Here is a 25,483-nt window from a genome sequence, read left to right as displayed (position 1 = left end):
GTTTCTAGAACAATCAAAGATAACATTTTATACATTTTTAGAGATAAAGGGTGGGTAATGTTAATAAAATTAGTATATAGTAAGCTATTAGTTGACATATAATGGATTAAATTGACCAGATCAATGATTGATTTACAAATTATGGGTTAAGTGTGTTATTGTTTCTTTAGAGGGAGTTTGAGGAAACAGCAAATAAAATGAGGCACTAATGTCCTCACCACATAACTCAAATACTAAATTTGCATTTGATTTTGTAGAGAGAAAATAACGGATAATATTTACTACCATAACTTCTTTATTACAGAGCTATCAGAAAACTCAAAGGTTCTATTCTGAATAGGTTAAATTAATTCGAGTATAAATCACATTTTACCAGATACAATAATTAACCTGATGTTTATTACGGTTTTTAAGACTGAAATATATTATTGACATCTAACACACACAAAGATTCAATATACCAGGTAATATATAAACAACTAGAAAGATTCTGTTTTGCACATAAGTTGGCTACTTTTTCAAATTATGTAACTCCTATTAAAGTAATTCATTACCGTAAAATCTGCTGAAAGGAATCTCTGGCAACATTGACAAAACTGGATAAGTAAGACAAAGTGCCTTCTTTCAACTGGAAGTATGAATTGTTCGTATTGCATCTATAGATTCCAGTTGCGTAAGTGCACTACATACACATTAGCATCGTTTCTTATATTGTAATAAAACTAATGATAATAATAAGAATGAATTATGTAAAATTAATAAAAGGGTACTTATAAAATAAAACTGATGATACTGGAAAAACCACTGACGAGTTCACAAGTCAACTACGAAGCACGCTAGTCCACTCTTGGAGTACTGTTAATTTCAATATGAGTATTTGAATACGCACAGTCGGCGAGAGTAGTCGAAGGTTGTGTGTGTGTGTCTATACACACACACACACACACACACACACACACACACACACACACACACACACACACACACACACACACACACACACACACACACACACACAGAGCATTCCATGACATTCGCTACGAGACTCGGCGGCAAGCGGCCCGGCATCAACGCTTATCTTTTCCGGTGAACGGGTCCGCGACAGTCGCTTATATTAAACCTCGTAAAAAAGTTTAGAGTAACAGGGTCAGTTCTGAATAAAAGTGGAAAGAAAAATGGGGAAATAAAGTATACAAAGACAATCCGCACACCATCCGTGAGTTAAAAGAGAGTATTGTACGAAAAATCAGGAGAATTACAGTAGACGAACTTGCACGTGTAAATGCCAATTACCTTCGGAGATGCCAGGAATGTGTTGCAGCAGAGGGACATCATTTTCAACACCTTCTGTAGTCAAGGTTAGTACACAATATGAAAACTGTAATTTTAATAGCAGATTCTAGGGACTGTCGCTGACCCGTTCATCGGGAAAGACAAGCGCTGATGCCGGGCAGCTTGCCGCCGAGTCTCGTAACGAATGTCAGGGAATGATCTGTATGTATGTGTGTATGTATGTATATATATATATATATATATATATATATATAAGGAAATGAATGATTTTGGTGCAATTTGGGTTGCATATACATATATTGAAATGTTCAACAACGATTCTTAATGTGAACTACAAAATATTAACGCATTGCACGCCACATTCAGACTGTACGCATTTAACAGGTACATATACGTATGTTACAAAGTGAAACGTTTCATATTTTTGATGGACCGATTGATTTTTTTTACTTTGCATTTCTGCCACTTTTGACTAATCGCAAAGATAGGCATAAATGATGGTATGATGAAATTGATGAAGGGACACCCACAAAGAACACCTACGTCCAGGCCAGAATTCGAACCAGGAACCGCTGATGTCTCATACTTGCAATAAGCAGAAGGGTTGTAAATGTGACGAAACCGTATTCGACAGTTCTATAGTTCCGACCCCTCAATCATTCAACGTTTAAGTCCTGCTTGATCATCTCGCACTTGTGCACACTACCGAACGCTCCTTACGGTGCGAGCTTTCCGCCTGCACCTCAAGGTCAGTAAGCAGCAAGACAGGAGTTAGGGAACCGACGTCCTGTTTCTTCTGCCATTATTGCAATGTCACACTGCACCGTTACTCACGATTCAGATGTCGAGATTTCTCCCACTGCACGAACGCGACCGACGAAGCCTCCATCCCGCCCCTCTTATAACGCTACAGGACCGCTGCTCGCTGTGCAGTTCAGACTCATGCGAGAGCGCTCTTTCACAAATACGGCGGGGTTGGCCATGCCTGCTTTAAGTCCAGGGTAAGAGTTTCACGTGACACTTCTCAACAGAGGACTCCTACCTCTGTGGGCCTCCCCGATGGCGCAGTGGTAACATAGTTTTCTTGTAATCAAGGGGAACCAGGTTCGATACCCGGTGGAGACACACAGTGGTTCGAATCCTACTTTGAACTGTAGGTCCAGTCTCGATTAGCATATCTGTGCAAAACGTGCACTTAAAGCAAAAGCTCAAACTCCTATGGATACTTCAGTGGCAGAGAGACTGCGCGTGTGTGTGTGTGTGTGTGTGTGTGTGTGTGTGTGTGAGAGAGAGAGAGAGAGAGAGAGAGAGATTAATTTCGAAGCATTTCAGTTCCTAGTCCTTCTGTAGCCAGGAGTGCTGCGATTTCTTTTAATTAAAGAGTAACATTGATATGTGTAGTCCTTGTAGAATCTGAATATGTGTGTGTGTGCGTGCATGAATTTGAATTGGACCACAGCCAGAAAGAGTACGTGGGAAAGTCCTGGACAGTCCGCAACTGAGACTGAACATTTATTGGAACATCAATTGTTTTGCATCAGTGGTCTCAAATGGAGTGGGCGAAATTTAGAGATCTCTTGCACTACAGGACGTTGCCTTTTATGGCCTCATACTGAACGTTTTGACGTGCTAACCTTTAAGATCGCGACACGAATGAAGCAGATTCGCATTATCGACCAGTGTGGCGTAAAGGTAACAGTAAACTGTAACTCTGTGTGAAGACATGATTATTGTTCTTCTCGTGTCTCCATTTCACATCGTCAAGATTGACCTAAAGAGGTGGAAAAATGAAACCAGAAATGAATATTTCTGCGTCATTTCAACCGATCTGAGTACAAAACTAACATATCTAGCACCTGCCTCCCACCCCCTACCCACACAACGACCTGCATACCGTGTATTGATTTCTACCTCAATAGAATCAAATTCCTTTCAAAAAATTCTCCATCTCCAAAATGTGCCCCAACACTTAATTCGATTCTCCTTCACTTCAAATCTTCATCCACTTGCTTCAATCCCTATGTACTGTTTTTCTTTCCATTGATGTGCTATTTTCTCAACTATCTTCACCATTCGATCTTTTCCTGTCCTTGTTACTGCCTTTGCCATGAATCTGTGTGTATTCCATTTTCGTTCCTTTACGTCGTTCTTCAACCTACCGGGTCAATTGTTAGGATGAGCGGTGAAGTGATGAAATGGATGATTACACATCTTTATTGAAGCCACGACTGACTGAACTGACTGAATTGGTGTTCTAAGTCCACTTTATGCACAGTAATGCTAATCGGGACTGGACCTACAGTTTTTTAAAGTGGGATCCGAACCACTATGTACCTCCACCGGGTGTCGAACCTGGGGCTCCTTGATTACAAGGCGACTACGCTACCACTGCGCCATCGGGGAGGCTATTGAAGACACGAACCCTCCGTTTTGAACTCCTCGACATTCTGCACATAAATTATTTCCTGCATGTGCGTGAATACACTTGCTTACATATATGTACGTATATGTCCTAGAAGTACCAGCACCCCTACTTGCATGCATCCTGTTGCGATCGAGTTTAAAATCTGGTTCGTATTCGGTTGCTTGGGAATTATTTCGTTTTCATGGTTGGCAACCCTGCTCTGAAGGCCACAAAGGACCGCTCGTATTCGTCTGTCAGTTGTAGCGCAATGGCTGATGTGAGCAGACATACAGCGCTGAGGAACGGCTAGTGACGTGTGTATGGGTGCACTAACGACGTCGCATGAGGAAAACGATGTACCGTAACATAATGTAACCTTTGCAAGTATGTTAAATGCATACACATGTTATAATAAATAAATAAGCCATATACAGGGTGATTCTGAAAAATGGGGCAAACTTCAGGAGAAGTTTCCTGACAGGACATAGAACAATGCCCAAAAATACATATGTTCCACATAATACCCCGTATTTGGAAAAATTAGGAAATGTTGTTAATACTAATATTTTTCCACATAGATTTAATACGTATATTGGCACCCATTTTATAACTCTTCCTACTATTTCCAAATATGCAAATTTGGGACTGCCAAGGTCATGTAGACATTTAATATTTTGAACTTCCTGGTACACCTATAAACATTTGCATTTGTTAGTTATCGATCCTTTGTTTTATTATCCTTCCATGGGCATTCCATTAGCTTCAGAATATTTAACCAAAAGAGAAAAATATTGTAAACACAGAAAAGCTATTAACATGAAGTTTCGAAAATTGTGAAAAATATTAATGGCCAATCTGTCACTATGGCTTCCCAACTAAAAAAAATAATGGCATGAAATATTAGCGTCATTATTCCCACATGACCTCAGAACCACGTTCTTTCTTCCTCCATTTTGGATGCCATTTTTTTTTAAAAGAAAAAGGTCTTCCTACCCATAAATCAATGCGATAAAATCAACGAGCAGAGATTCAGCTGGTTGACGCGCGATCATAAGACGAAGGGGAGGGGTGGCCAAATGTCGTTACACGTGGCACGTTGAAATTATGACGGTGGATGTGGGGGCAATAAAGAGAATAGACGACCCCTACGTGAGGGAGAAGGCGTCATGCTTCCCCCCACTTGACTGGCGCCTCTTGGAGCAGCTATCACCTACACAGGAATTGTTATATAAATTGTTCATGCTGTTTGTCACGAATGCAAATTTTTCATATTGATACAGGGTTACTGCAAGAGAAATAGGTGCTTCAGCATTGTAGACACAGAAAAGTAAATGCATATGTTGAAAGATAAAATGCATACATTTTGTATGTCAGACTAAATGTTTAAGTGAATCATCGACGAAGATGTGGGAAGATACATCAAGAGACTCATCAATCGATGCATTCAAGTACAGCTCCTGCATCGTAAAATTTACTTTCGCATTACTTTTACAAACGATAAACAAAAATGCATCAAACTGTAAACCTGATTCTTGACAAAGACAAAAAAAATGTAGTGCAACAATCTGTGCATTTCTGGTGCACCAAACAGATCTGATGTATTTAGTTTTCAGTGTGTATAGAACATAATCCGTTAATACACCGAACACAGTTTGCATAGTAGCGTAGAGTGAGTATGGAAGTTGGTACCAGTAGCAGCTTCTGCCTATTCGCACGTGCACACCCAAATAAATCTGCAATGCAATTAATTTTTATTATACTTATTCACTGGACACTATCTCCTTCAAAACATGAAACGTTCCGAAGCCCAATCGCCCCATCGGATTCACATTTACAGTGCCTGCCGCTGAGATACGTTCGCTCGGAACACAAGTCGCCGTGTGCTCGCCTGTAAGAATATTTTTTTTTCTATTTTTATTCTGAACAAAATATGTCTCTATACAAAATTGTCAAAAACCAATTTTAAACGAGCTATGATCGATTTCATTTGTTGGTACGTGGTGAAGCGGTGGCCATCTTGAATTTGCCCCTAGAAATCTTAGGCCCGGTATGCCAGATGTCTACCCAATATTTCTTTAGGCATGCCCTAACAGGATCAAAAGAGAAAACTCGACCACATCAAAAATTTCTGCGGGTCTTATGGCCAGGAGCTGGCAATATAAAATATTGCTTAGAATCCTTGCAGAAAAGGGCATGGAATTTTTCACTGGATATATCTCCATAGCAGTGAAAGATATGAAAAAACTAAGAATATTTTTTGTTTCGTTTTTCATTCTGAACAAAATATGTCTGTATACCAATATTAAAAGAGTAATGATCGATTTTCTTTGTTGGTGTGCAAAGCGGCGGCCATCTTGAATTTATGGTTCCCTAGAAAACTTGGGCCCGGTATGCCAGATGTCTACCCAAGATTTTTTCCTTTCTTTAGGCATGGCCTAACAGGATCAAAAGAGAAAACTCGTCCAACTCAAAATGTCTGCCAGTCTTATGGCCAGGGACTGGATTAACTGTTCTGGTATTGCATTTCAGCGATATTGGTTGAAGCGTTTCAAGACGATGAAAGAGAAATCGATCTTTGATATCATGTAGGGGCTGGAAATTGTGTTGCTATTTTCAAATCATCCTGTGTTCAAGAGAAGATTTCTTATTAACTTCATACCAATATTAACAAGTCCACTTTATGCACAGAAAATCTAATCAGGACTGAATCTACAGTTTAAAGCTCTATCCGAATCATGTATGTGCCTCCAACGCGTATCGAACCCGGGACCTCTTTATTACAAGGCGACGAGGTTACCACTACGTCATCCCTCAGGTCAGATCAATATTATTATTAATAATTTAACAGAAAATATTCCAAATGAAAATAATGATTCATATATTATTCATTCTCTTTAGCTTTCTTTCTTTCAGTTTTATTGTTATTGCTAGAGCCCGGAAGTTAAGGCATTTATTTTCGTTAAAATAGGCAGGCAAAAAGGCATTTATAATGTGGTAAATAAGCACTAAAAATGAAAAAAGGCAAAATAAACCGAAAAAAGGCACATTTAGAAGTCGCTTACTTTTATCTATAATTTCTGGCAAAATGTTAAAATCTAAATTGGGAAGAGCATTTCAATTTTCTCCGTCTTGATTGCACATAACTACAAGGTGCTTTTTAAGTTCTCAACATTCATTGATAGTCGTCTGTCAGAGAGAATGTTTTTGCATAATAGAAAATGATCTTTCTACTTCGACAGAAGTTATTGGAGCATACATATAACAAGCTAATGTAGCTGGACTCATTTTGGTAACAGCATTTTCACCTTTTAGAATATCACAAATTGTTTTCAATTGTTTCAAGTCCTCATTTGCACTCACTACCCGTTAGCACTTTTCCGCAACAGCTCACCCCTTTTTTCCTGGCAGAAGATTTTCATGGATGCTATAATTGTAATTGTCTCTGGCAATGCACCATAATGTGCAAAAGTAAACTTGAATAGCACAGGAGTTTTTTCACTTCACGAATTGAAGCCGCTACATTTTCTGGAAGTGCATCGATCACCTCACTGATTTTTTTAAGGTTGTTAGCATAATATATAGCTGCTGATATCCAGGTTCCCCATCTCGTCAAGACTGGTTGCTGAGGTAAACTAAGCTCAATCGCAACTTCCTGAAATTTTCGGGTTCGAGAGGGAGATTTCAGAAATATTTTCTTTGTGTTCGAAATCAACCTGTCCACTTCAGCAGTCAATCATGCACAATAAATGTTAACCACACTTTCTCACACTTTTCTCCTTCAGCAATGTTGAAACATGCGTGAGTTTAATATTATTTAAATAAGGCGAAAATTATTCACATAATAAACGGAAGAAAAATAAATGCCAACAACGTTTTTTGGGAGAAAAATAATATATATACACTTTTTTTTAAAAAAAATGTCAAATTTCATTGAAAAAGGCAAAAAAAGGCATTATAATTAAAAATAGGCAGTGGGGTCCCAAATAGGCAAAATAGGCAAAATGAAAAGGCTTCCAAAACATTCGAAACAACACAAGAAACGTATATCCGGAAAAATTTTATCAATATATGCAGTAGATAAAAAGAGGCATTTTGCCAAATTTCCGGGCTCTAGTTATAGCTCTTGTCGTCTTACGGCGGGCGCTCTACATGCTGGCAAGGAAAGTCGGGAGCGGGGAAGCGACCAATCCAACGCGTTAAGAAACTCGGCAGCCTGTAAAACGAATTGCGCGCACCACATCCTTCCGCGATGTGGTACCTCTCTCTCGACGCCAGCGCTGTTGTCTGGTTGGTCTGCGGCGTATTCCCCGCTCTCCACTTCCCTTGCCAGCATGTAGGCCGTCCGCCGTAAGACCAGACAAGAACTATAGTAATACTACAGCGCCTTGAATAACGTAGTGTGGAAAACGGCACTGTTCTGTGCTCTCTCGCTGGTTCCACTTGAATATGATACCGCTAGAGGCGCTGGTGTCGGTACAGCTGCATGCCATTAGTCTGCTTATAATGGAAGTAAATGGAGTTTTCGCTGCAACGTCTGATTCTTTTACATGAAGCATTTCTATGAATGTGATAATTGCTATGATATTTGGTACAGTGATCCTGAAGATATTAACGAACATTCTAGACAGTAGACCACGTCCTGTTATCGTTATACTTTCATTAATAATACGGGAGAAAAAATACGCGTGAAATGCTCTTGGTAACTAAATTTTTGTGTATGAATCAGGTTCATTATTATTATCATCATATCTTTTAAAGATATACAAACTGAAGCATTTGTATTTTTTATATTTACTGTCTCTTTTCTTCCGCTTTAAACTAATCGTGGCGATGATGATAATGATGATTGCATGAAACGACAAGGGGAAACCCACAAAACTTCCTTAGTGCCATCGACATGAGTGGAAGGAAACTTTCAGACCAATGGGACAAGCGACACGGGATGTTCACATTGATTAGTGACACTGACACTTCCAGACTGAAAATAGCATTCATTGCGCATGAGGGTTGAAACAGCAAACGACACGTTCATATGGCGTATTGGCGTGCTACTTGTTACTTCGGTCGGAAAGCTCCTTAAAGGATGGGTGTTCCCAACTAAGTGACAAGCGACATGGTGCCTTCAGTCTATTAGCAAGCGTTTTGCTGCTAATTGTGTGAACGACAGCTCTAGGCGACACGATAAATCGCACGTTACGACAACAGATCTAGGCGACAAGATAAGCCACACGTGTCGCTTTGTCGCTTGTGTGTCGCTCAAACTGGGCCATTTCCTCAAAAGCTTGCAACATGTTGCCGTGGTTTGTTGTTCGCGCATGCGCGATGAAATGAGTGTCTTGCTTTAGGGACATTGCGCACCAAAGCGACAAGCGGCATGCGACCGTCATGCTGCTACGATGTGAAATGTTGCTCTTGATTGGCTCCTTTCCAAGCAACATGTGTCGCTTCGGTATGAAAGTTGCCTTGGACCGAATGACACGTGTCGCTTTGGTGTGAAATCCTCGTATCATTTGTCGCGTGTCGCTTTGGTCTAAAATCTCCTTGAGGAAACGGTGCAGTCAGAGCTTGTGTCCCTACGGTTCGAAAGGCTGCATTGGTTGATTACCGACTGCTCGTTTCCAAGCGACACTTGTGGTTTGTCGCCTCGGTATGAAATATCTCTCAGGATAATATTTATATTCTAATAACATAGAAAAATAAAACTCTAGTACACAATCCAACACCTGACGTCCGGAATCACATTGCGATATTTCTTCTTGTGTTACGCATGCTATTTATTTATTAATTTTATTTTACTTTTCTTTCCAAATTAATGCCATTTCGTGACTGCAAATCACTCCACAAATATAACCGTTTCCATCAATTCACTTACCGCCTTTCAAGACAAACAAATCTACATAATATATTCCAAAAACTAACAAAGGCGCATTACTTTCATAAGAAAATTAGCAGCAGCACTGATCGCAGTGACATCTATGTTGTCATCCGGCCCGGGAACCAGTTTCTTGGGTCGTTTTCCACACTAAGTCATTCAAGGCACTGTAGTAATACTAAAACCAGAAATAACTTTTCACATAACTATAGTAACTCTAAGTTAACATTTTCTCCAAGTCATACAAACTGCACGAAAATACATTAAAAAAAAAACAGATTGTCTGTAGTTTGATAGTTTATCTTTGTAGGTGACTTCAAGGTAAATTCAGAAAGGTCTTTTTAAAACTTTGATTCTATGAATTTGAAACGTCACGCAAGCACTTAGCTTCTGTAAATAATCTGATGGGAAGTTGCCAAGCTTTGTATGGGTTTTCCTCTCGAAACGTCGCCGTATTTCAAGTTTGTTTGCTGCCAACGGATGCTCCGTGAAGCGTCTTAAGTGCGTAAAGGTCGACAATGGGTCTCCTGAAGGGTATAAAAGCTTGACCTTGCTGTTCCTAAAGGTTGTACGAAGCGAAGGTGACTTGGTATCTCTTCCGACTTCTGATGGACGCTGGTGATTTATCAGTGCGTCAAGTAAAGGTGTTTGTTTTCGTTATCTTCCCGTGAGAAAAGTTACGCGTAAGGTGCTGTATTTGTAGTGGCAGTTGATGAAAAAATACCCCCTTAGATACCTATACTCTATCCCCGGAAACTGTGGAGCAAGGCTACACATAGCGGCAGAAAAGGGGGGAAATCGAGTGGGCAGAGCGAAGCAGTACACGCTGCTCGAAGGCTGGTAACCGCAGTCGCTTTCTCCCCTCCACGCTATCCCATTCCCTCTCACGTGTTCATTGGTGGAGTCGTCTCGAGTCACTACTTGCGCAGAGACTTGTTTTCGTTCGCTTGTTTCAGAGATACCCAGGACAGAATATGCATTCCGTTCTGGTTGTCAATATTTATACACTGTAGAATGACATTTGGGGGAGAATTTTGATTTTATTGATAGATTATGTTTATTTTACTTTGCTTTTCTGCCACGTTTGCTCAATCGTATCACCACACTGCACAGAGAGCCCATATGCTGAACAACCGATTTATTTCACAAAAGGAAATAAATAGAAATCATAGTACACGAATACGAGTATCAACAGCCAGCCCACTTCGAAACACGGATTGCACACAAACATCGTGCACCGCTCACAGTCTGTACAGCAAGAGTCGGACGTGAATCATTCGACCCCACTGGTCAGCTGTTGCCACTTGGCAGTGTTGCCCTCACACAATGGCGGAATGTACATGTAGTACACACCTTATGGTCAAAATCGCGAAGATGAGGATGAGTGATGATATGATGAAATTAATAAAGAGACACTCACAAAGAGGCCCAAGCCGGGATTCGAACTCAGGATCCCTGGCGTCGTAGCGATTTGTTTATAAGTTTTTATTTTAGTGCATTGCGTTTCCACTGGCAATCGAATCCGTGACAACTTTATTACGAGGCAGTAAATATTTGGAGACAAACTCATTTATACAGACAGAACCGAAAATGTGTCAATTTACACAAATATGTTTACTCCAGTAACAAATTAAAGTGCAGAAACTGCCAATTATGCATTGGTGAATCATTAAAATACATACATAAATTCATCATAGGATACTTTTATCATCTGTTCTGTGTGATGCACTAAAAATGCATACTATTTGGGAAGATCAGACACGATGTTTCTAGAGACCAAAATTAATTTGTCAATTCAAGCACCAATCTTCATTTGATGCAATTCGGGTTCGTTTGCGCAATTAAAATATTACGTAGTCCACGTACTTAATGTTTTGTTCTTATTTAGTTTCCATTGCATTCGATTGCTGAAAATTTTACGGCCACGAATCCCTCAGTAACTTGGTGGAAAGCACGTTGGAAATACGGGCCACAACGGTTAAGGGAAAAGCTCAGCCTTCTTGTACTTTCGAGCTTCTCGAAAATATCCGAACGCAGCCGAAAGCAGACGGAGACACGAGCAGCAGAAACCAGTAACCAATATGTGTATTCATGAACTCCTTAACAAGATAGCAAAGACAAATTACTTATCATTAATACGAGTAATATTATGGTAATTTTCCAACATTATTACAGTTCTAATTAGTTTAAATTTCGCGAATCGTACAACGCGTCATAAACAATGATATTTAGGAGTTTGTACAAACTACAGGGTGGCCCGTAAGTCCCTATCCATTCACATATTTTATGTGTCCAGTGTATCTGTGTGCTGTCCTTCATTCTCGCCGCATACTATTATACGACGCCATGTTCTGCGAGACATTTTTCGCAATATAGCAGGGGTTATTGTTCCAAATGCCGCTGTAGCAGTTGCCCTCAACGCACCTTGTTGAAACCAAACGTCATCTCTGATTCCAAGTTCATCGAGTTTCGGTATAAACCATTGTTGTAATATATTGAGATATGAGGAAAATGTGCCGCAATACATGGCATCGTATAATATTATGCGCAACAGCACACAGAAAACTCTATACAATAGATACATAGGATATATGAATGGGTACGGACTTACGGGCCACCCTGTATAATATTGGATGTTTCCGGAAAGCAGAATGTCTGAACCTACTTGATCCAACTCACTTTGCTTTCTCTAGAAAGGCTGCCATTTTCAAATATGACGTCATAATCAGGTAGATATTAATGCGGCGAATACAGTGATACCAGTATTTGAGAACCTATGGGCAGTTTTACATATTTCCCCGATTCGACAAATATTATAGTCTCGAAAAATTGTTCTTGGTCAACTTGTGTGATGTTTATAATATTAATCAATCAGATTAGCAAATTTCATAATACTTATTTCCACATTGCCGAATGTTTTATTTACTTGAATGCCTGTTAATTCGCTTAGTTTAAGGTACACAGTACTAGAAATTTGGTAGACATTGTGCTACTTAACTTGCAGTGCCATCTTGTGTGAGGCAGAGACAATAAAGACCGCAAAAGAAGACAAAAGACAATTGTCTTCCAAGAGAGCCCACTGGTGATATACGCCGGCCACCACAACGTAGAACGATAAAACACCTCGGCACTTTTAACGGTATTACAAAAGACGGGCTGTGTGAATGGCGGAGATAAATCTTCCAGTCGTGACGCTGAAGATAGAGAATGAAACGGAGGTCCATCGGACACAACATTTCCATACATTTTCCATCTTCTCACGGAAATTCTTGTTCGCTTTCATTCACGGTCTTGGTAGGACGTGACACAAGAAGAAAGATGGTGTCCGAGACTATGATAATAACAATGATTTAAACTGATGTCGGAAGTAGATATTACATTGAAATAAAGATCACTTTGCAGAAGGAACTGCATAAAGAAGTGGAGGCTTCTTGGTTGTTTTTTTTTAACAAGGCACATAAGATTTTCGTCCAGTTACATTTTTCCAGTTCAGTGTCCGAGCGCGTTAAGTTTGCGACTTTCTACCTCGCCGCCGAAGTCCCTGGGTTCGAGTGCCGGGCAGGGAATGGGTGTTTCTTTTAAGTGTCCCATAATTAATTTCATCATATCATAACTCATCGTCGCGCTTAGTCAAGAGTGATACAAAATAAATTTCGCATTCTTTATACTAACGATAGTACAGTGCGGACATTAAGATACAGATTTGATTTGATTTTTATTATTCAGCGTCGCGTTCGTGCCACTGCATAATCGCGATGATGAGGATGAGTGGTGAAATTAATCAAAGGACACTCACAAAGAAAACCCATGCCCATCCGGGATTCGACCCAGAACCCCTGACGACGTAGCGCTCTATGCTAATCACTCCGCCACAGAGGTCAGCACTAACATTGAGAGACGAATAACATCGCAACACCAACGATTGTATACTACCACAGTAAAAGTATTAATTACTTTAAGGAATTAATACGTTTAAAATGTTCTACTTACATTCCTAATGCTCAATTCAAATTTTGAGTGGTCGAGTGTCCGGATCAATACCCCATCCATGCCTAGAAATAAAATAAAGATATTAATTAAAACAAAATCAAATCCACCTCGCACAAAATTTGGACACTGTTGTTATTAAATAAATAAGCAAATAACTGCAAAAAGTAACTATGTTATGTGTGGTAATTCAAACATAGCAAAATATGTATTAACGGCATTAACTCCAGATGCTCTAAAGCAGCTCGAGGTCAGGTCATGTTCTGGGAAACAATAAACCCCATGCCCTTTCCCGTTAATGATTACCGTGAACTCCGCTGGTGCATTTATTACAGTTTTCATTAATCGTATGTAATGCGAAAGAGCCGCTCCTGAAGCTTCTCAGAATTATGCGGTCCAGCCTTCACAAGAATCACGACGCTGATGCATCTAATATAATTGTTCAATAATGAATCTACCGTGCATATGAAGGTGGCTGTTCGGGAAGAGTTTATGGCAAATAACGCAATAGCTGTAATAAAATCTCAAACGACCTTCCTCTATCCTTCACTAGCTATCCAAATGGATTTTTTTGTCGCAACGTTGAAGAAACGCGTTACCATTGATTGGTTAGGTTTATATTATATTTCTGCCCCTTTTGGCTAATCGCGAAGATGGGGATGGGTGATATGATGAAATTCATGAAGGGACGCTCGCAAAGAACAATACCCATGCCCAGGCGCGCGGAATCGAACCCGGTACCCCTGGCGTCGTAGTGCGCTTTGACCGATTAGGGGGCTTCCACCGGGAATCGAACCCAGAACCATTTGCACCAAAGGTGAGAGCGATAACAATTTGGCCATGTATGAACCCTAAAATAACAACTGAGCAGGTTAGTTCGTATTCAGCTGGATGACCAAAAGGCGCCCTCTATGGTTTTGATGTAAATACTAGCTGCGAGACTATTATATTTGGTAGTTTGTTGCCGTGAAAGAATTTTTAAAATTACCATACTCTCCTCCACATCGTACTAGGTACGTTACTGTAGAAATTCTAATTAAACTGGGTCTTTCATCTATTTATAGACGAACTTTAATTCAGAACTTTTGTCACTGAAAAACGTCTGAAGTACATTCATGCTAGCTCGTTCGTCGTTTTGTAAAACTTCTGACACTTAGATAATAACAAACTTTCCAGCCTGATAATATTTCAAACTAGCGATGCTTCCATCAAAGCTCCAAAGTGCAAGCAAGCGCTCTTTGAATTATTGACTGTAAACTGAAGAAGTGTATATTCCTTTGACAGGCACTTTTTCTAAAAAAGAACTAAAAACTTTCTCTACTCTCGTCTCTTAACAAAAAAAAAAATTCCTCCACTTTTCTTTTCAAGCCCTTGTGGCTTCTCTTCCAACCCAAAGCAATTAGCTTTCTTTCCTCTCGCTTATTGGCCCTAAGCTTTGCAGGTATTTGATTTTCCCCTTTGCCTCTGAAAGGAAAACATGGGCGCCATAACCATGTAGCAATTTTCTTCTAGTTTCCCAATTTTTGAGGGAAGCACAACGCCTTTAGGCCTTTCGTCGACATTTGGTGTTTCACAGATGGTGTTCGAGAAGACCCAAAATTCTTCTGGTGTTTGGCAATGACCGCTAAGGCCGACAGAGATTTTTTAGAACAGAGTGTTTACCAAACTGACAAATCAAAAGTTCTTGACTTTTTCATGACCTTTCTTTCCTTTTTCTTTGCCTTTCTTCCCTTTTTCTTAACATGTATTTAATCGCTCCCTACTTAGGTTTAGATGGAAATAAGAAAATAAAACATTTTCATTATTTAAGAAACCCTACCTCAAGGCTCGTTAAGATGAAAACTGAAGCTGAACTTTAACAAAAGATTTAGACTTGCTTTAATTATGCTTCAGACTTCAACCTGGATGGGGAATGGCCACATTACTTTATTATTATTACAAAACCTCACGCATGTATGAATGTAATTCTTAAAAAAACAAATCAATAAATCTTAACCACAACTCAATAGAATGTTAGATTTCCAAATATTCAATTTTATCAAATCCCCGTAAAGGTAGCTATTAGAGTTGCAAAAAGCCGGCTTTTTTGAATGGATGTTTTTTTTACGATAAAACGCCGTTTTTTTTAAAAAAAACGGAAATTTTGGCTTTTTTTTGGCTCTTTACCAATTACAGCTAAGCTATTTCAATTGAAGTTACGATTATGAGTTTACAGGTTTGTAGTGACATGTTTTACAACTAGCTAAAAAAAATGTACTTGATGTAACAGCCAAGAGACAGATATTGGCCAATCCCAGTGGACACACATTGCATAGTGGTTCAGATACAATTTTAACCCTAGCTTACCGAGGGGGATTTTTGAACTGTTTGAAAATAAATTGCATTGTTCCCTAGGATGTTTGCAATATTTCTGTATTACTTTCGTTCATAGAAACATATGTGTAGTGTAATTTGGAGGCAAAATGCACTTGGTGGGCATATGAGGCGCCATCTTTGAATGCGTCTCATTTGAGACACCCATGCCAGTGACAGTGTACAATTGGTTGGTAATGATATTTAGTAAAGAACTGCACCTCTACAAACAAAAAAGCATTAATAAAAAATTATTATGGATTTTGTGAGTTTTAGTTAATGATAAAATACGTATATGTGAGACACTTATGCAATAATTGGTTATTATTTTTTAATAATGATCGTAATTTTTGTAATTATTATAATTAATAAATAGCTGCACGTATGTAATCAGAAAATGAAGAAGTGATTCAATAATAAAATGTTTACTTGAATTTTAGTGATAAAAAGAAAATGTGGGTCTGTGAGCAGCCCCCCTGCAAGTAAGTTCCTTGTACTTCATGGGTCAGCTTAGGTAAAAACTAAACGTATCGTCCTGATGAACACATCTGACCATGGAATGGAGTTAAAACAAGCTTTTACATATTTGTGTCTCAATTTTAATGTTGATGTCATAAAATATGAAACAAGTGTTAATACCAAAATATTCGAACTTGGAAGCAGACCCTCAGTAATCCATTCAACCTTTTGAACTGAAGTGCGACAACGAGCTAAACATGCCACTTGCATGTTGCTCGGACTATATTGTTTTCTCAATGGCGCGCATCATGTCGCCTCGGTCTTGTTTGTGCATGCATGGTGGATGTTTGCTTACAGACTGAAGGGACTCAATGTCCTTGTTACTTCGTTCTGACATCCCCCACTGTCATGTGTTGCTTCGGTCTGAATGTTCTCTATACTTGACAAGATTGTTAGCTTCTTCATCAGAGATTAAGATTTTATTTAGTCTGTAAATCACAGAGAACAAATTGCAAGTACTGTTGTTGGAAAAAGGCAGGCTTTTTGGTAGAACGTTCTTTTTGTAATCATGAATGGGCCTCTGGAGTGGAATAAAGTAATGCTGTTGCCTTGTAATAAAAAGGGGTCTGAGGTTCAATCGTCAGTGGAGGCAGAGTGCTTCGGATTTTTAAACAGTTATTTTTCTTTTACAGCCAGTCTTACTTACTTCTGCTTCAGTTTCAGTGTTTTTCAACCGCCGGGCCGCAAAAGATCTGTTGCACCGAGGGATTGACGATTAATTTAAATCTAATTTTATATTTTGACAGCAAGTCTATACCTAATAGAACTATGATTATGCCATAGTTGATATGTTTATATTAATTGAGTATACATATTAATTCCCATATAAACTTTAAAGATCAGAAATGTATTTATAAGTGAAATTGTTGGGATCAGGGTATCGACTTGTAAGAAATAAAAGTACTGGGCTGTTGTCTCTCAAAGGTTGAGAACCACTGCAATAAGCAGCCAAAATACGCTAGTTGCTCCATTTAACCAAATTATACATGATTTACTGGAAAGCCTGAATACAAATGTATTTTACTTAACACAAACTTAAATGTAGAGATATTTGATACTAGATTTTCAAAAGGTAGAGCGGTATTTTTCTTGCTTCATGTACGTGTTCGTATAACAATTTCAAATATTGAAAATCATATCATACTATTAGGTTCTACTAAAAACACATTCAAAACTACTGTAGTTATGTGAATATGTTTATACTACACACACACACATATATATATATATATGTATATATATATATATATATATATATATATATATATATATATATATATATATAATAACCATACCGAAATATGAAAACACTCGAAAAGAACCGGTCGTTCAAAAAAGCCAAGTTTTATGAAAACACTGTTTAGGTCTAGCTACGAATTTCATATTGTAGATTGTATTTTATATTTAGAAATGAGTGTCTATTTTACAGTAGGGAGATAAACGAAAACCATGGAACAGGAAAAATACTGCAAACTCCTGTATTTCCATTATTTGAGACACTTTTGTGAAAAAGCCGAAAAAAGCCCAACCAAAAAAGCCGCGGAAAAAAACTCCGGTTTTTTCCAAAAAAAGCCGGTTTTTTTCGACCGCTTCAAACTCAAGTAGCTATATAACGATGTAAATTTACTACACTGTAAAACACTAGCAAACATTCTTGACCACAAGCATAATTTCTTGACTTGTTCTTGACTTCCTTGACCTACTTGTTCATTTCTTGACATTCTTAACTGGTAGACACCCTAAAGAAGTATTTAAACATACTCGTAGATGTATCGACAAAAGGTTGAGTTTCAAATGATTTCAAGAGTTGGAAGAAAATTGGAACTAGGTACTTTCTGCTTAGATAATTTCTAAAATATATATATTGTTGAAACACGCGAGGTTCAGCAAACACTGATCTACCATCTAACCCCACAAAGAAAGATATAGCGGAGTACATTATTATACATTATAAGATACATACTATGTGAATGAAGTAATTTGAAATAACTTGAGAGTTTAGTATAAAATAATGTTATGCTTTGTCTATTTTCTATCACGTTTTATTTGTTTACTATTGCTGCTATTGAATTTTCGTTGAAAATTCTACGCATTTTAGAATAGTTTGTGTCTAGAATCTCAGAGCATCTGCACCAAAAGCTGAATTTATTTCAGGTTTCCAGAAAATTCGAGAAATATCTAGAATCTAGCAACGAAAAATGTTGAGTCAGTATTAGACGGAATGCGATACACGCTAATACGCAGTGTGTTATGAAGAGACAATTAATTTTAAAAGGTCCTTGCATTGAGATTGTGCGTAATGAATGTAATAGTGGCATTGTGTTATTGAGCGTGTGTTGATATTAATACGTTCTCAATAAAGCTTGTGTATAAGATAACAAGTTACGTGTTCATTTTTACCATCACGCCATGAGAAGCCATCATTTTAAGGAGTGTCTCATAACCCTACCGCGCAAGGAGATTGGCCAGGTTATCGTGACGTAGTAATGGTTGCTCCTAAAAAGGAATGTCACAATTATTCGGACACTGTTAAATAGACACATACACCTGCATAAAAATCTACTAACGTACGTATGGAGTGCAGCAAATTTAATAAAACAGGCCTATATATAGCTGCGCTAGGGTAAACTGTCCAGCCGAGCCATTTGTCTGTTGCGGAGCAGCGCGAAAAAAGTTTAGTGACCTCATTTTCCACAGTAAGTGCCAAAGTACCTAGGCTTGCTTATTGAGTATAGTTTCACGAAGAACGAGTCCTACTTGAATAGGTTGAACAATTTTGTAATTTTGTTATCGTCGTTTCTTCTTTCCTTACCACCAATCACTTGAATCGGTCACACGAACAAAGTCGTAACCAACAGTTTTGTCAATAGACATATTAAATAGAAGAAAAAATCTTTTTGAGTTCTATAATATAGTAATGACCCCTGTTATGAACAGATTGAAGAGTTTTCTGTGCTATGGAACTTCCTATTTGAGGAATAACGTATAAAAGAAAGCAACGTGGCTGCTTGTTCTGTTTTTGTGGCATTTGGTTCTTGTTGCATACAACGTTGATCGTGTGACCGATTAAATTACTAATCCCTTTACTTACAGTTCATCGAGGAAAGGACGCGAATGATGCAAACTAACCAAAATTAAATTAGCCGAAGCCACTCTACCACGACGAGAGTGAACCTTCCATATTTCTCTACTGTTTCTCGTACATTACAGGACCTCCCCGATGGTGCAGTGGTAGCGTAGTCACCTTGTAATCAAGGGGTCTCGGGTTCGATATCCGGTGGAGGCACATAGTGGTTAAGATCCCACTTTAAACTGTAGGTCCAGCCCCGATTAGCCTTACTGTGCACAAAGTGAACTTAAAACACCAAATCAATCAATCAATCGTACATTACATTCCTGTTTACAAACAGTATTAGGGCACTAATGTGAATAATTCACTTCAAACGGTAACTATGTCATTAAGAATAAAAGTAGGAAAACGGATCATATTTTCAATGACTGTGTAAATAAACAAAGCCACAAATTCTGATACCTCCAATTTCGTGGCTGCCACTTGGAACACATATTAGTTTCCTATTGCGTAGTAGGTTCTGCATTAAAATTTATGTTTTACCTCATTTGATGTCAAAATTGCATCAATTGAACTCTGAAACTTTTCCTCTAAAGAGAAAAAATTAAAATCCTGTTGCTCTTAATTGAACCTTTAAAATAGTTACTTCATTTTTAACACGCAATTTCGTCTACCAACCCCTCAATTTCTAAGTTATATTCGTTAAATTGTAAATACTTAATCATGTAATATGATGTAATGATTTAATTATGAAAGGAAGATGGCACATTTTTTCTCAGATACATTTTTATCAATGGATCATTTAATTAACGGATCGAATAACGCTGACAAATTGTCAATTTTTATAATTGCTTGTATTATATAAACAATATCAAAATAATGTGTGCCTAGCTTGCTTACAACACATACGAGTATCACGAAATGAAAATTATGTGCAAGATTTAAATAGAATTGAATTCTAAATTACTTAAATCCTTGCGACAAACACGTGGATCATTTTATCGTTAGATAATTATTGGCACGTTGTCTATTAACATTCTCTTTAAATTGTTAAATCAGGTTAAAAGCTGATGGTCTAAATGGACGCTCAGCACACACAAGAGCAAAGCACATGACAACACAGCCCTATAGAGGATTACAAAGACAGTGGATCCAGACGCCAGAGTCTCGTTGGCCTGCAAGATTGAAATTACAGGAATGTACTGCGTGGATGTTGAAGTTTGGATGCCCTCTCAAAATGCCACCCCTTCCACACCGGACTGTTTAACTAAATTGCTGAATCAAGATTAGTTCGATGCCATACAACTGTACAGATCCACATGCCGGCTGACCCAAAAGAACGGGAAATTTTGAATCGTGTCCTGGCAACCCTGGGAGGTTGGTGGTAGCATTCAATGGCATATACAACGCTGCTCACATCTTGCCATTTAGTAATGGAGCAGTGGAGTGGTGTGCAGGGTGCCTTTGCGGTCAAAGCATATTAAAGAATGGCAGCGTGGAGGCCGCCTGACCTCACAGCATGTGATTTCTTCTTGTGGGGTCTTGGAGCGAGGTTTACCATACTCGACCTGCTACGACAGAAGAACTTAAGGCAAGAATACGAGAGGACATTGCCAGGATTCCTGTTGCAATGTTAAGTCACGTCATGCACAATGTCTCTCACAGACTGCAGGAATGTCTCCGCAGAGATGCTTATTAAAGAAATAACTTAACGGTATTAAATTTAATAATGGCATATTCTCTACTATTCACTGACCTTACTATATGTTTCAATGGTATGTGTTCTCTTTTATTAATCTCCGTTCCAAACTTTTCCGATCTTTTGAGCCACCCTGTACCTGAGGAACTGTTCTGAAACTTCGACTCTGTTTCCGAAAGACTATTCGCTGCTCTGAAAGCGCATTTCGTGGAGTTCCCTAACAAAATTACCCTTCAGTGTAGATGCTTTGTCATTAATTTCAGACGGACGTGGCAGTATGTACGATGTCATCTGCATATAGAAATCATCCGTGCTTACATTTGTATTTCTCTACACCCCTTTCCTGCCCCTCTGGGTATTTACGATGAGAACGAATTATGATTAGATAAAGATGGCGAGACACTCACAAAGAACACCCACGCCGAGACGCGAACCTGAGACCAACAGTGGAGAACAGACACCAATCAACTTTCTCGAACAATACAGTGTGTCAAGGGATAGAAATTTGACAGACATCAAAATCATGATTGAAATTTGGAAACCACGTTTATGCAGGTTTGATGTAGACTGGCGCAAATTACACGAGGAAGTTGCGGTAACATGTTGGGTGAGTGGGTATGACATGTTATGCCGTAATGTCCACCCACAGTGTCACGGCTGTATCAAACTATTGCAGCCGATTTTGACCATAGGTTTGATAGTTGTGGTTTGCTTCAAGGGAGAAAATATGCCGACGGCTATGTCAAATTAATAATATGGCAGAACCCGTGCTTTTATTATACTCCTACACGAGGGGTGTTCAAAATAAAACTGTTGTGAGTGAGAAGTGACAACAATAAATGGTGAACTACCGCACCGGTGGTAAACAACACGAGTATTCTAGGATCTCTAGATATAGAGAGATATAGTTATAAAGTGGTAACTAAATAAGGATAATTGCCGAAGAACCAAAAAAAACTTGATTTGTTTTATGTTATTTAGCGTCGCTTTTCTAGCAGTTTTGGCTAATCGAGATGATGAGAATTAATAATATGATGAAATTGATGAATGAACACCCTACAACGAATAGTCATGTTCAGGTTTGGATTCGAATCCGGGACCAGTGACGTCCTAGCGTGCTGTGCTAATACCACTAAGCCAAAGAGGTTGTGTTGTGTATTCAAACCACACGGAGATTGTGTCGAATTTATTTTGAAAGATATGCACCGCATATTCTAACATTATTTATTTAATACCTAAATGCCAGTAAACATTTACAACGAACTCCATATATAGTCTATGACAAGACACAATCTGTTACTACAAACACGTATTCTTTTCCTAAGATCTTAATTGTACGGTTCATTTACACTCTTTGAACGATCTCAGAGCCACACACCAGAGGTTGGTGTACCAAATGTGGGATCCTGTGATAACCCAATACGTGAAGAAGTGGAATAAAAAGTGAAAAGTACTCCCCTGTGCTTTGCACCACTCCATGAAGGCGTATAGGGGGTTTTGAGTTAGGGCCCCACACTTTCTTGATCACGGCCGAAGGTGGGGTGATGTGATCAGCACCACGCCTCTGGCCGCCTTCACCCCCAGAGTTTCCTCCAGGTACACACTTTATACGACTCTGGGTGGGCGTCGGAGCCATTTGAACAGGTGGGAAAGATCCCGGGTTTCTCGCATGGTAGTCAGATGCCCTAATGACTGAGCTACCGCGCCTCAAAGAGAAGTGGAATTAGGCTGGCGACAGGAAGACAACCCCTTCATTTTAAAAGACAGCATGCTTGTCCACGGATATTGCTGCACGACATAGGACTGCTCTGGAATGTGTCTGTGAGCAAGGTAATGATATTCACACTTTCAAATATGATTATTGTGTGTCATCTTCCAATTATTTTAACTTAGAATTATTTATCTATATTAGAACTTAGAATATTATTTTCTCAATGTATCCATTGTACAAATAAACTGTTGACATATGAAATGAGTGTCTCAATTCTTTAGAATCAGGCTAAATATGCTCTACCCTATCCACATAACGTCTCTAAAACCCACAGAGCGTTATACACGGGAGCTGACCTGAGCTTGTGCAGCCATAATCTTTCTGCATAAGAACATAGAAACTTTCGCAGTTACAACAAGCATTAACTGCAAATTGCTACTGTTAATCCGCTTGCAACGTTTCCTGTTCGACTGCGCTGGCGAAGTCTAACAGGATAATGCGCAGTGTTTCAAACTGCCAGGAGCTTTTGGCTCGCGGAATTACCTGACGACCAGTCTGCAATTTCCATTTGAATTAATGACTGGCGTCTGACGTAATCCAAAGCACAGTGCTTCGTGCGCTTCACCTCAGTTTGGCAATTAGGCTTTTAAACTTGAGTGACAGCAACGTAAATGACGAATGGTCAAAACTTCTCCCTTGTAGGAAGACATTTCCGAAAACATTTCGATACGATCAATGTTTCGATTTCGACCACAAAAATACAAATATATAAAATATACGAGTAGTTTAAAAATAAACAAAATTACAGATTAATACAGGGTAATTCTTATAGAACCGGCTCGACAAAATGAGCTGTAATATGAAATATACCATGTAGAATATTAACGTAATTCATACATGGCGTGCCTTGGATAGTGTGCCGTTGATTGTGATCAGAGTGTGTGTTTTCAGGAAGGCACGCCTCCACCCGTGTTTGCATATCCACCGTGACTCTCCGCAGTGTTCCACCCATGATGATCCTGATTTCAGCCGAAATGTTGTCCTTTAAAGCTTGTAACGTATGTCGGGTTTACTGAAGGACAGGATATATGTAAACAAACCGCGTACGTTACAAGCTTTAAAGGACAACATTTAGGCTGAAATCAGGATCATCATGGGTGGAACACTGCGGAGAGTCACGGTGAATATGCAAACACGGGTGGAGACATGCTCTCTTAAAAGCGGGCGGCAACTTCCAACACATGCTCTGATCACAATCAACAGCACACTATCCAAGGCACGTCATGTATAAATTACGTTAATATTATATGGTACATTTCATATTACAGCTCATTTTGTCGGGCCGTTTCTATAAGAATCACCCTGTATGATAAAGGTATGTAGAAATAATCACCATAAATAAAGATGTTGTTAAGATGTCCTAAACATCATAAAAACTTTCTGGATATACTAAACCTCTGAATACCATTTGGTCATATTTAGAAGTACTTGATTTCCTTTGGCCGCAAGAATATCACCCAAAATATTTTCTATCATTCATTTCCAACCATACTGGTTTACATTGGTATTTTTATTATTTACCTTCGTTTTCTGCCACTTTTTGTACAATTTCGACGATGAAGACGAACGATGATGATGAAAATCATGAAGGAAGGCTCACAAAGACCACCCATCCATGCCTAAGCCGGTGCTCGAACCGAAAAATACAATGGAAAGATCGAAATTCGATCACTCAGCGCAGCACGTTTGTGAGAAAATGGCCTTCCATAAGTTTGATTGATTGATTTAATTTATTTTACGTCGCTTTTCTGCCACAGTTAACTAATCACGACGATAGGGATGAATCATGATAAAATGAAATGATTGAAGGGACTAGCACAACACATTTGGACTACGGATGGCCAGATCCGGATCCTGACGGATCCGAAATCCGGATCCGGTTGGTTCCGGATCCCAAGGATCCGGATCCAAAAAAATTTCGGATCGGGATCCGTTTTGCCATTCCACATGCGCTTCTTTGGAAAGTAAGAATGTGTTTATAACATATTGTTACCTGCTAATATACATACATATATATATATATATAATATACATACATACACACATATATATATAGTGTGTGTGCGCGCGTGCGCGATTTGTAATTAATTAATACACTTACAAGGGAGGTCTAAGACTCCCCCTCCGATTTGCATGAAACTTGGCAGGTGTATAGAGGACACCCCAAAATATCAAGATGAGGAGAAATTGAAGTGGGGATCTGACCCCGAAACCACGTAAATATGGCATAGGAAGAAACAGGGGGCATAGGGCCTCTCTATACACCTGCCAAATTTCATGGAAATCAGAGGGGGACACAGGGGTCAGATGATCCCTACGTCAATTTGTATTTCATATTGACATTTGAGGCGGGTTTTGCCCCTAAAACAGTTTTTTAGCTGAAACAAAAAAACACGTATTTCTTCGATTGGGCCCGTTTATACACACACCTGCCAAGTTTCATGGAAATCGGAGGGGGACACATAGGTCAAATGCCCACTTAAATTTGTACTCATCTTGACATTTGAGGGGAGGTT

Source organism: Lepisma saccharinum, chromosome 1, assembly GCF_977018435.1.
Source record: "Lepisma saccharinum chromosome 1, izLepSacc3.1, whole genome shotgun sequence".
Taxonomy (NCBI): Eukaryota; Metazoa; Arthropoda; class Insecta; order Zygentoma; family Lepismatidae; genus Lepisma; species Lepisma saccharinum.
The sequence above is the reverse complement of the archived record's forward strand: the minus strand, read 5'-3'. Positions refer to the sequence as shown.